The 13,985-nt window shown below is 38.1% G+C and overlaps 1 protein-coding gene across 2 annotated transcripts in view; it reads right to left on the minus strand.

Moving 5' to 3' along the window:
• The window catches only part of DPP10 (dipeptidyl peptidase like 10), a 468,324-nt gene that overhangs the window by 87,668 nt on the left and 366,671 nt on the right, over positions 1–13,985 (minus strand). The gene's annotated exons all lie outside the window — the stretch shown is intronic.

Below are 13,985 nucleotides of genomic sequence, written 5' to 3' on the forward strand. Positions count from 1 at the left end.
TAATACTGGCAACCAGCAGTTAGTATATTCTTTCTTCAATGGAACTAATTTGCTAAACATTGTGATTAACCAAAGGAATTTTCACAAGGGAAGACAAATGACACGTTTTTTGTTTTTTTGTTTTTTGTTTTTGAAGGGCACGGGGAATTAATTGAAAAAGCTACTGCTTAGTTTGAAATGTGGGTCTGAAAACACTTATTTTTCAAGTGTTACAAAGCATTGTGTTTTTTTCTGTCACTTAAAGTACAGGGGCTCAGATAACATGCTGATATATTAGAACAAGTCATGTGCAAGCATTGTAATTTTTTAAAGAACTGCAAATTATCTACATGATATTAAATCTCAATAGATATTTAATTAGTTTACAATCTCCTGTATGAAATAATGAACATTAATCACACCACAGCTGCTCAATACCCATTATAGGTCTGTATCGATGCTACCATAAATAGGTAGTATACAACATCTGGGATTATCTCATGTGGTTTCAGACACATACAAACACAGGTTCCTTCAGTCTTTGAAATCACACAGAGCATAACAAAAATAAACTATTCTCATAGCTAGAATATCAGTTTGATGCCTGGGTCTATTTTTTCACATAGAGGTGTGGCAGGCCTCTTTTGCAGAAATTTACTTGAAGTCTGATGGACCTCACACAGTGACAGATTTCTTTGAGGGATTGTAACACTCAGCCACTGGGCCACTCTGGTGTTGAGTTGCTAACAAATTTATTCACAACACTGAATGCTCTGCCATATACACAACACCCACACCCCTCCTCCTGACTGGTTGCAATGGTTAACAGATGGCTTGTGAGCGGTGAAGCAGCAGGGAAGAAGTTAGACTGTTAGATATGAATGCATCAGAGAATCTTTACACATCTGGTTTGTGGAAAAATAATTAGTTCTTTTTCTCTGCCATAAAATAGAATATCTGTAGCCCTTATAAGGCTTTTCTGTAAAACACTCATCTATGCCAAACAGAAAATCTGGTGAGATATCAGGGACAAACTGTCACAGGATTAGTGGAGGAGAAGATTCTCCATCTTCTTTGACAGAATGTAACCAAATATCAGACACTTAGGGTACGTCTAGACTACCGCATTTTGTCGACGGAAGTTTTGTCGACAGATACTGTCGACAAAACTTCCGTCGACAAAGAGCGTCCAGACACATTGAGTTCTGTCGACAAAGCAAGCTGCTTTGTCGACAGAACTCCGTAGTCTGGACGCAATGTTACAGGCAATAACACCTTCTGTCGACAGAGTTCTGTTGACAGAAGGTGTCACGCCTCGAAAAATGAAGTATACCAGCGTCGACAAAACTGCTGAGTTCTGTCAACGTTATGTCAACAGAACTCAGTGGTAGTGTAGACGCTGGTATAGTTTTGTCGACAAAAGTCCACTTTTGTTGACAAAACTAGGTAGTCTAGACACACCCTAAGACAACATGAATGCAGACAAGATGGAAGCTAGGATTCTGTGTCGGGGATCTGTCTAGCTGAAGATACAGTTTGGTGAATTAACAGGGCTTTAGAGCTGCCCTTTTGCAGTATGGAGAGGAAAGATCCTGATGCATCTATCAGCAGAATCCAGCATCCAGTGTTTGCTCTTCAAATTGGCATTACAGTGATACAGTTCTTGAATGTATTGATGGCATGACCAGCATCTTTGAGGACCATAGCACATACGTGTGGCTTGCTTCCTTCTGCAGAATTTGTGGTTTTACTTCCCTAGTTTGCCTCTTACTGAGCTATATATAGACCAATACTATTGAAAGGACTCACTCTCTGAAGGAGACTTCAGTCATTACACTTGATTGGTTTTGTTAGAAGGCATATCTGGTTTTAGAGCCTGAACTGCCAAAGCACTACACCTGTCAAGCTTTAAAATATCTGCTTTGACTGATTTTTAGAGCAATACCACCTTGAATTTTTTCTGGGTGGAGAATACCCAGGTCTTATTGTTTAGCCACAGATACAACTGAAATTTGAATGAGTTCTAAAGCCTAGGAATCAAAGAGACATCTGTTCAAATAAGCCTCTGAAAACCTACACAAAACACTTGGCACATGAAGCTTTTGTTTTTTCCCATTTGCTTGGGTACATCAGGTGCATGGATTGAACAGTTGTGCACACAGATACGCAAAATTGACAGTATTGTAGAGGCTTATTTGAAAGCACAGTCCCCAATATAACACACCTTCTAAGGTTAAAAGGTATATGGAGATGGGGAAAAGGGAAGGCATTTTCCAACTTTGCAGCAAAAGGTTGAATTGGATTTTGATCTCTCTCACTGTACATTATTGTTTCATGAGTGGAAATTATTACTCAGTGTTCAATTTCTGAAGCATTACCCTCTTCATAGTTGCTTCCTTCTGAAATCATGGAAATATAAGGCTGGTAGGGAGCTCTAAGGGTCCAGTCTCCTGAGATGAGACAGGTTTAAATAAACCTAGACCATACCAGATACCTGTGTGCCTAATCTGCTTTTAAAAATCTCCAGTGATGGAGATTTAACCACTGCCCTTGGCCTGGTCTACACTAAAGGAGAAAGTCGAGTTAAGAGACGCAATTCCAACGACGTCAATAATGAAGCTGTGGTCAAGGGATCTTAAATTGAGTTTTGCCACAGTCCACACAGTGGGAGGTTGATAGGAACACAGGCTCCCCTTGACTTCCCCTGCTCCTCAAGAGGAGCAAGAGTACCAGCATCGATGGGAGCGCCCTTTCAGATCGAATTACTGTGTCTTCTATATTTTTATAACAGCCATTCACATATTTGAAAAGTTATAACCTCACAATCTTCTTTTCTCAACACAAAACACACAGTTTAAAAAAAAATCTTTACCCATAGGCCAGGTTTTCTTATTTTATCTTTTTTTGTTATTCTCCTCTGGACTTTCTCCAATTTGTCCACATCTATCCAAAAGTGTGGTGCCCAGAACTGGACACAGTACTTTAACTGAGGCCACACCACTGCTTAGTAGAGTGGAACAGTTTCCTCTCCTGTATTACATAGGACATTCTTGTTAGCACACCCCAGAAAGATGTTAGACTTCTTTACAACTACTTTACATTGTTGATTCCTATTCAATTTGTGATCCACTACAACCCCCAGAGCCTTTTCAGCAATATTACTAACTAACCAGTTATTCCCAGTTTTGTATTTGTCCTGTGACTTTTCCTTCTTAAGTGTAGTACTTTTCACTTAAGATTAGATATTCAGTAAATGTGATTTGAGACCAATTCTCCAGTCAGTCAGATTAATTTTGAATTCTAATCCTGTCCTGCAAGACTCTAGCAGCTGCTTGTCCCCTGAGCTAGGAGTCAACTGAAAAATTTATAGTCAGGTGCTCCACTCCTTTATTCAAGTCATTATTGAAAATGGTACTGGACCCAAGACTGACCTCTGCCAATCCTACTAGAATATGTCCTCCCACTTTGACAAACCATTGATAATTACACTCTGTGGTCTTTTAAGCAGTTATGCACAAAACAATTTCAGCAAGACCACACTTCCCTAGTTTGCAACATGTAAGTGCATCAAAAGCTTTATTAAAATCAAGCTATCACATCTTGTGGGTCACCCCTACTGGCCAGTGACCCTATCAAGGAAGGAAGTGAGGTCGATTTGGTCTGATTTGTGCTTGACAAATTCATGATGGCCATTCCTTATAATCTTACTTTCCTATTGGTACTTAAAACTTACAACTGATTAATCTTTTCTTCTATTATCTTTCTAGGTACAAAGGTTACGCTGACTGGTCTGTAATTACCATGGTACTCTCAATTCACCTTTGTTCAAATAGGTATCCTGTTTGCTTCTTCCAGTCCTCTGGGCTCTCACATATCTTTCATGAGTTCTTGAAAATAATTGCTAAGGGGTCTGAGATCACTTCAGCTAATTCCTTAAGAACCCCAGGATTAATTCCATCAGACCCTACTGACTTGAACACATTAAATATTCTTTAATCTCTTTTTGCCCTATTCTGTCTTGTGTTCCTTCCCTGTTATTAATATTATTTTAATTACCTGTACAGAAATTAACTTTTCGTGAAGACTGAAACAAAATAGGTATTAAACAGAGTCTTCCTGATGTCATCCATTATTAGATCTCTTTCCCAGCTAAATAGAGGACCTATACTTTCCTTTGTCTTAATTCTAATGTACTTGGAAAACCTCTTCTGATTGCCTTTTACATCTCTTGCTAGTGGTAACTTCATTTTGTACTTCAGCTTTTCTGATTTAGTTCTTACATGTCTATAATACATCCTACAAACTGTCAAACTACTGAACTTGCATTTAATATGGTTAATAGGGAGGAACCCCCTAAATATTCAGATATACTGAGTAATACAATATGTGTTCAATTTTATGTGCAGGTTGATTAAGATGGACATTTCCATTCTTTGTCCCATGTTGGCTGCAAGACACAAAGTCATAAACAGTAATCCCATGGCATCTACAGATTAGTTTTTCTAATTACAAAAGTATCTCACATGATTTAAAATGCAGGACAATGTAGCACTTTAAAGACTAACAAGATGGTTTATTAGATGATGAGCTTTCGTGGGCCAGACCCACTTCCTCAGATCAAATAGTGGAAGTGCTACATTGTCCTGCATTTTGCTTCAGCTACCCCATACTAACACGGCTACATTTCTATCACTATTTCACATGATTTAGAAGGCCATATCATTTGGAATTAGTTTTCAAATATATAGGCAGATATAACTATTTGGCTTAGATTGCAACATTTGTGTATGTATATACAGTATTGAGTTAACATGCAAGTCAAACACTAAACCAAAGAGATAATAGAGTAAGGAAATAGGGAAAGAAAAGAGATTTTTTTTTATCATCCCCTTTTCATTCTCGACTTTATCATGATACATCTTCCAGGCCTTTTCTAATAACATCTGGAAAACAATGCATGAAAAAATAATGTCTTGCTGCATGTACAGTACACAATGTTCTCAGTATTAACACTGCCTTTCTGATGCAGCTCAGGAGCATGGTTGTTACTCAGAGAACTGGCTATGAGTAACTTTCCAAATCCCAGCTCATGTATTGTATTTCAGATTTTACACTCAGGGGGTATGTCTACACTACCCCGCTAGTTCGAACTAGCGGGGTAATGTATGCATACCGAACTTGCTAATGAAGCCCGGGATTTGATTTTCCCGGGCTTCATTAGCATAAAGCCGGCGCCGCCATTTTTAAAAGCTGGCTAGTGCGAACCCCGTGCCGCGCGGCTACACTACGAACTGGAACGAGGAGTACAGATAGTTCGGAATGGCTACGTAGTTCGAACTATCTAGCCCGTGCCGCGTGTAGCCGCGCGGCACTGGGTTCGCACTAGCCGGCTTTTAAAAATGGCGGCACCGGCTTTATGCTAATGAAGCCCGGGAAATTCAAATCCCGGGCTTCATTAGCAAGTTCGGTATGCATACATTACCCCGCTAGTTCGAACTAGCGGGGTAGTGTAGACATACCCCCTGAGTGTAAAATCTGAAATACCTAAACATACCCAGGCATATTTACTGCCCAGATACACTAGTTTGAATGTGAGATCATTAAGCAGTTTACTGATATAACAGGTCACTGTGTATCAAACTGTCTACCTGTCTTGACTGTCTACAACAAATTCCCTTTGTTGTAAGGGAATTAAAGGCCTCTCATCCAACTTACAACCTTCTGCCTTTCTAGTGTCAGTCTCTCCAGCCCTGTTTCCCAAATGCAGAAAGCTTCCTTTAATATGGAATACCATTTACATTACAGCAAATACATCTAGAACACATCTCTTTCCTCCTCTTCCTCTATTTTTAAGCTAAGCAGACAGAAGAAATTAATCACTGTCAATGGAAATGAACTCAGCAGAACATCAGAAGTAAAATTTATCCTTTGAATTTTCCTTTTGAGGAACAGTGCAAAGTCAATAGTTTTGTTCGGAAAGCAACCAACATTTTATTTATACCATGACTGTATTGTAATATAAAACTGAAGTGTTCTCATCAGCAGTGTAGGAAGATTGCTAGTCTTTATGGAAGGCCTTTATATCTGTGCTGTATCAAAGAAAATACTGTAGTACCGATGTTTACTCTTGCCACACAAAACCAGTGCTGCTGTGGAAACTAAATTCAACAGTGTGAAGTTAAGGGAGTTTACCCTACCACACTCCTCTGGTCAGGGATAGCACTGCAGTTAAGTCTCACCACTATGCCCTCCACTCAGAGTATAAACAGCACAGCAGTTTTGAGTGTTAAAAGTCACCCTCCCCAAAGGTCTCATATTTATAAGAAAAATGTTACACAGACATACAGAGCACCTTCCTATCTAAACTTCCCAGTTGAGGAAATTTACCTGTCTTGAGTGCAAGATATAATTCTGTCCAGGTGCTTTATCTGCTCACTCTCACTTCATCACGGAAAAACAAAAAAGCAGTCACGTAGCACTTTAAAGACTAACAAAACAGTTTATTAGGTGATGAGCTTTTGTGGATCTGCCCCATGAAAGCTCATCACCTACTAAACTATTTTGTTAGTCTTTGAATTGCTACATGACTGCTTCTTTGTTTGACCAAGATCAGACTAACACAACTACCTCTTTGTGGCTATTCATCATAGAGATCTTTTAAAAGTAGCTCCAAATACTAGCTCTTCTGGATTGTCTGTTCACCATGACTTTTCCTCTCCTGTTAGAATCTCCTTCCCTTCCTGAAGCACTTCTTCCAGGCTGCTTACCTATAAGCTTGCCTTCTACGTCACCAAGAATTCTTATACTAGGAGCACAGTTTCTGTTTGACTCAAGGTCCCTGGGCACTTCCCTGCTCTAGACCTGCTTTTTCTCAGGAGTATCCTCTAACTTGTATACTTTCATCATGCCTAGGTGCCCTCCTGCCTAATTAACTGACTCCTAGTTACTCTGTGAATTAACTATCTTAAACTGTATCACTCTTCCTTGTGGAGGGTTTCAGAGATAGGCTGGGCCTCTGACAAGCAGCAAAGCTACAGCTGATACTGCAGCAAGTTATTTGGCAAAATCATGTTCTAGCAGACTAAGGGCACGTCTACACAGCAAGGCTAAAGCTGAAATAAGCTACAAAACGTGAGCTACTTCAATTGCATAGTTTAAGTTGAAATAGTTTATTTCGGCTTTTGGCACACAGAAGGAAATTTCTCGAAGAGCACTCTTCCTCCGACTTTCTTTACTCCTCGTACATTGAGGGTTACAGGAGTCGGAGTAACAAGTCCTCCAGCTTAACATTATTTCAATACCATGCTTGTAGTGTAGACACGAACTATGTTATTTCGGAATTACTGATGTTATTCCAAAATAATGCTGCTGTGCACACATAACCTAAATGATGGACAACTTCATTTCTTTACCCGGTCAAAAAATTTCTGATGAAACATTTTATTTGATGCAAAATTGGGTTTTTGATTAAATGGATTGTCTTGAAAGTAAGGGTTTGCTTTCTACAGAAAATTCTGACTTTGTAGAAATACTGAAATCCTCAACTTCCTATATTTTCTAGCCAAAAACTGAAAATGTTTATTTTTTTGTAGAACACTGAAAACGTTTTTGTTGAGAACCAAAAGCTTTCGATGTTTTGCTGAAAATGTTTGTTTTTCAATGAAGAATTGAATTTTTTCATGTCAGAGAAAAAAACATTTTCAACTCATTTCTCATTGGTCTCAGTGGTAGCTGGCTCACCACCTGCTAGAACATGCGCCAAATTCATTAACGGTTCATTTGGGCAACCTCTATCATGAAAGTATTTCTCTACTCATATGAGTTTCCTACTGAAGTCAGAGGTATTCCGGAAAAGCTCTGCCATGTCCAAGAAACGTGTCTGCTTTTTTGAAACAGTTTCTGAAAAGGCGGATGCATTCTTTTGTCATCCCTGTATTCCTCATTTTATGAGGAATAAGGGATGTTCTCAAAGAGGAGGTTTTTCTGAAATATGGCCCCATATAGATGGGCCAAATTTTGGAAAAACCTCTTCTGAAAAACAAGTGGAAAAAGATACACAAATTGAGGTTAATAATTTATGCATCTTTTTCCAACTTTTCTTTGTAGTCTAGACGTAGCCAAAGTTCACAGCAATGTGAGTCAGGGGCTATACCGCTGAGTGCTCTCCATATAATTTAATTTACAAAGATGCTGGCATCATATTAAAACATTAAATTAAAAATATTAAATGTTTGGTTTTTAGCATAAATTCAAAAACACACTTTGTCCTCCTCTCACTCTTACTGTCACTTGCTTCATTAGGATCACGATTTCAAAGGGAGGATGAAAAAGAGCTTTAATATTTCAGCATGTGATTCTAAGTTATTATTTGCATGAAAAGCAAAAGACTCTGAAAAATAAGAATTAAAATAGCACATTTATTTAGCAGCTTACTTCATTACCATTAATTGCCATATATACTCGAACATAAGCCTGTTTAGAAATCGACTACCCAAACTTACAGAGAAAAAATGGCAAAAAGTCACTGACCTTTTCATAAGATGATGTCTGGGAGCTTTGGCCAGTGACTTTTTACAATTTTTTCTCTGTATGTTTGGGGTCAGGTCCCAGACTGCTGAGTCTCTGCTTTTTAAATGCAGTAAGAACTACCAGGCTCCTCCTACATTCAAAAGGCTGAGTGGCAGTGGGCAGAAGGGGGAGATGGGACTGCTGAGTCCTGGCTCGCGGCAGGTCCCCTGCTGCCGTTCTGCCTTTTTAGAACCCATTTAAAAACCAACTCCTACTCTTCACAGCAGGATTTTTTTCCAAAATAAGTTGGCGTATGAATGAATAAGCCCCCACTTGAATCATTAACTTTGAAAGGGTCTCTCTTCCTTCCCACACCTGAAGCATTTTTGCCAATAGGGTTTGTTAAGACTCTATAAATACTAATTATGATTAAATAAAATTCTTAAGCAAATCTTTACCAAAAGATGAGTTTTCCAAATTGTATGTTAAGTGTACTTTGAACCTTGGATTATTTGTTAGAGTAATTTAAGATTTCAACAATCAGAACACCAAATCAGCAACAAGTAAGAACATAGTTAACTGTAAGTATATGAACAGTCCCCCTGACTTCTCATTGGTAAAGTCAGGAACAGGCTTCAGGATCATAACTGAAAATAGATACAATTTCAGTAGACTTGACTGAAATGGTGCTTTGTATTGTGTAGAAAAAATGCTTTTAGCAGTCACAGTGAGAGCTCAAATCCTGTGGAGAAAGGAAATTATAAAGAATCTCTCACATTAATACAATGACACAAAGAATAATTGACAGACCTACGAGTTTTGTACCATGGCAGCAGATAGATGCAAATCACTGTCAGGCAGGAAGAAAAAATAAACTTGCATGCATTACATCAAGGACAAACCCAGGTGAACAGAGCAGAGAGGCAGTTGGCTTTGAAAGTGCTAGAAAGGTCCATGAAAATAGAATGAGCTGTTTGGGTTTTGTTTTTAAAGTAAAATCTCAGGCATATTGGGCCTATTCACATTGGGAACCCTCTTACATCTTGATGATTGAGAGGGCAATTTTTTTCAGTTTTCTAATATTTAGAATATTTTCTAAATATTCAAAGAGACAAAGCTGAATACAGAATTACTATACAGGCAAGAAATTGTTCTCTCTTCACACAAGATAATGGATTTTTTATTACTGATGACTTGAATTACCTTTAAGCAAAACAACAGCTCCTCTCCAATCATAGCATTTGATAATCTGGATTTTGCTAAGAGCATCCTTTCTGATAGAAAATTATTAAGTTTCTTCAAAACAGTCACTTTTACTTTCTGAATACCAAACTATTTTCTTTATTTCTGGTATTTTAATGTATATATTTGTTTATGTGTTCATAGTTAAATGTACCTTTATTTTTATGATCTTTTCTGAATATATAACTCAAGATCTCTTCAAAACCACTTACTATCATGAGAATAATGACCTTATCAATGTAATCAATAGCATAAATATCTATAATAAGCCCAAAGAAAAATCTAGCATATATTTACCAATACAGAAAAAAAAAGTCACAAAAAATAAGCTGACTCCGGAATCCAACGCAAAAAGATGCTTTTGTGTGCTTTGGATAAAATGTGTTAGATATCTACATATTTGTATATAGATAAAATATATTAGACTCTATCAAATAGCTGTTAAATTAAACAATTTCCAAATGCATCCAAGAGGGAGCTAAGAGGAAACCAATGTAATAACTAATTGGAAGAACAGTCCAAATCTACAGAGGCATGGCAGAAAAAAGGTTATACCATTCAGATAGAACTGATAATACTCTAGAAGCCATAGGCTGAATTGTGAAAGGGATGTAGGCTTGTCTACATGGATCAGTAATGTGCACTACAGTGTTATTTCTAAAGCACATTAAGATGTTGCTCAGTAACTGGTATGCGTAGACCCTATGTCATGACTGAGGCTTGGAGCATGTGTCAGGTGTTGAAGCAAGTGTCAGAGCCAGAATAAGAGATTGATGTTGAAGACCAGGAGCAGGGATCCTTGGCAAGAACCAAGAATGGGTCAGGAAAGCAGAAATAAGACAAGAGAGCAAGACTCAGGAGTCATGTGAGAAGGCAGAATCCAGCAAAGCAACCAGTCCTGAATTCACCCAGTTGCATAGACTATTTCCTGTGCTGCCTTCTGTCTTAAATAAAGCAGCTAGACCAAGTGAATGGCTATATGATATTAATGCACATTAATTTATCAGATAAAAGTTTACTTCCCCCTAATTGTTTGCAAACTTTTTCAAGTTTACCACAAAACTGTCACAACTTAAACAAGAGCTGTTCCTCTGAGCTCTTACCCTTGTCTGTATAAAATAATGTACTCTAGGTAAATAACAAGAAACTGAAATAACTCACAACTAAAGAAGCAGCCACTGCAGCAACTTCAAAACAATGGCAAGTTGATCCAATTATCTCACTGCTGATAAAAACCTAACCTTGGCATTCTGCACTAGCAGCATGTGGCATGCTAATCCCTTAAGCAATCCTAGAAATAGTAAACATCACTATCTGAGCCTCCCTGTATTATTTTCACAAGGTCGTGGGGTGGTACTGAAAGTATGAATTCACTGTGGCCACATTCTTTAGTACAATAAGCTATTCCTAGCCTAGTATACAATTCCTCGGTTGGACAATGTTTCTTCCCTATTTGAAGCCTCTACTGACTTCCATTCCCTTGCTGACTGAAACTTTAGATTCTTACACGGCTTATGTTATTTTTATCTTGTACAGAACCAAGTGCATTGCTGGTAGTTAAATAACAAAAAGAACAGCAACATGTTAACATACCTCATGGCCAGTTCATACAGAACAGATACTCTTGGATCATCTAACTCCCACATTTCACTTTGATTTAACCCTGATTCTTTGGCTTACTCACAGTCAAGCACAGGTTTGTGGTAAGCACACGCCTATTGTTGTTCTTGCATGCTACCTGGCTGATCATGGACATGCATTAATGCATGTTGTGTATTGCATCTGGATGGATGATGAACCTCTTAGAATTGAAGGCCATAAACACCTCCCTACTAGTCTAGCTCCTGTTCAATGGATGCAGGTTTGTGTAGACTGCTGGGTCTTGTGTGTGATTTTTGGTCTACATATGTTTGTAACATTGTTCCTCACCATTTTTCAGTGTGTATCCCTGTTGATAGTGGGTAATTTGCAGCTATAGTGATTCTGCATGGCTATGGGGGGGCAATGAGTCATCATGATGTGGGGTTTTTCATATGCATTCTTTTATTCAGTATGAATTAGTATGTAGAGCAGGTGGATCTTTTAATATATAGAGAGACACTGGGATGCCTTATCAATGGCATATTTGGCAACCCGAGTCTCCACCATTTGCATTAATTGGTTATGTGAATACAAACACATTTTGTGTGGCTACTACTAATAGCAGCAGCTCTGCATCACAAGCAGATATTTGGCTGTACTCTGTTTATCTGTTATTTCTGGTACCTGCTTTTCATGACATCTTTGGTCTGGCAGCCCACTGATACAGTGCCCCTGATGCTGGCACAAAGAAAAATGCTAATAACTGGAATCACCATGTACCACATGGCTTTAATAGGACAGACTCCCCTATAATTTGCTCTACTAAATTATCTGGGTCCACCTTCCTCCACTAAAGAGGAAGCTCTTACTGCTCACAGCAGCAACAACAGTTTATGCACACATGCTCCTCCTCCTTTTTATATTGTCTAGGGATGCCTGGGGAGCAGGTAGGTATGGGACAGTTATGGCATCGCCTTTTCTTTTTTGGGTATGCACCATTTTTGTGCCTTCTCCCAGCATGCCTAGCTGCAAAACTAATTTCTTTCTTGTTGAAAAGCATTGAAATGTTTTGCTAATGTGGCTTTGCAGCTGGGAAATAATACTTGGTGCAATTTGGGCAGCATACAGGATGTTTTTCTTCTCTTCTAATTCTGCAGACCATATGGTAGCATAAAGGCCACAGTACTGAAGACATTTAGAAAGCACATTCACTTTGTAATGGACATTATCTGAGGTGGTTAATGTAATCTTTATTGCATTATAAAATATGGCCAATATTTTCAAACTTGGGTGATTAAAGTTAGGCATCTAAAACTATGTTTAGGCACTTACATAAGTGGCCTAATTCTCAGAGGTGCAGAAACTCATATGGCTCCCAAAGAAGCCTATTTGGGAGCCATGTTTGAAAATGTTGGTCCTTTTTTCAGCGACAAGCTAAGCAAAATATATTTTGTGTTGTTTCTTTTCAACTCTCAATTTTTAAATGTGCCACTCTCTTTTTGATATATTTTAATAACACACAACATTGATTTATAGTTGTTGTCATCTACAGGTTTTTTGGTTGTGCTTTAACACATTAACCTTCTGTACAGTGCAGCTCTGGAAATCTCCTTTGCATTGCACTTAAAAAAGCCCCACAATCTTAATTCCTTGCAAGTTTTAGACACACATTACCTCCCTGCCAAGCATGTGCATAGTGCCGTGCTTAGTAAATAATTTATGTATTTGTTATCGTCAGTCTTGTCACTATGCAATGGTTAATGATGAATTAGTGTGGTTAATTATTAAAGAATGCCAAGCATGTTCCAGATGAATGTAATTACTGTTGGCGTCGCACCCCGCTGTGCTTAATGCAATGGATCCCAACCAGAGGCACAGTCTCCATTCCCACCATATTGATTAATGACACAAACAACAGGTTATTCTCACCAAGTGGGCAACTTATAACGACCCTGCATGTAGAATTCTCACTGAAGGGCTGCAGGCTCAAGACTTTTGGATAATTGAGAGACTAGGACTGTGTGATTTCTCCATTCTGAGAATTAAGTTTTCCGTAATCCCCTTAAACTTTCCACCTTTATGCAGCCAGTCACATAAGAGACCCAAAAATATAAACATCAATGCTATTTTTTGAATCGGGGTTTTATTTCTTTGCTTACTTCATGGGATTTTGTAAATTTAATACTTATTTATAAAACTCATTAAGATTCTTCGATGAAAGGAAATACAGAAGTGCAAAGTTTTGTTGTTATTACGGATTTCAACTGACATTTACAATAATTTTCACACAGAAACTGAAACCAACACATTTTTCATCTTGTTTGTGAGATCCATTCTGGATGCCAAACGTGTTATATTTACCCAAGATTTTCACAAATTTTGCACCTGAAATTTTTGTTTCCATCTGCAACTCCAGTTCTCTCATAGTGCCTGGCAAAAAGACTGTGATTAAACAAATTATTTAAGTAAGTTACTTTACCTTTAAAAACATACTTAAGTTCACCCATATGCACATATTTAAGAGATTGGCTGAATAGGAAACATATATATATGAATCAGGGCCAAAACCAATAATAAGACAAGAAACCAATAATAAGACAAGACCTTGCAGACTTTGAAATCCTAAAACTGAATAAATCTCTAATAACAGAAACTTCTCTTTATGGTATGGGGTT

The sequence above is a fragment of the Pelodiscus sinensis genome, chromosome 7 (genome assembly GCF_052426305.1).
Source record: "Pelodiscus sinensis isolate ZL-2025 chromosome 7, ASM5242630v1, whole genome shotgun sequence".
NCBI classification, from domain to species: Eukaryota; Metazoa; Chordata; order Testudines; family Trionychidae; genus Pelodiscus; species Pelodiscus sinensis.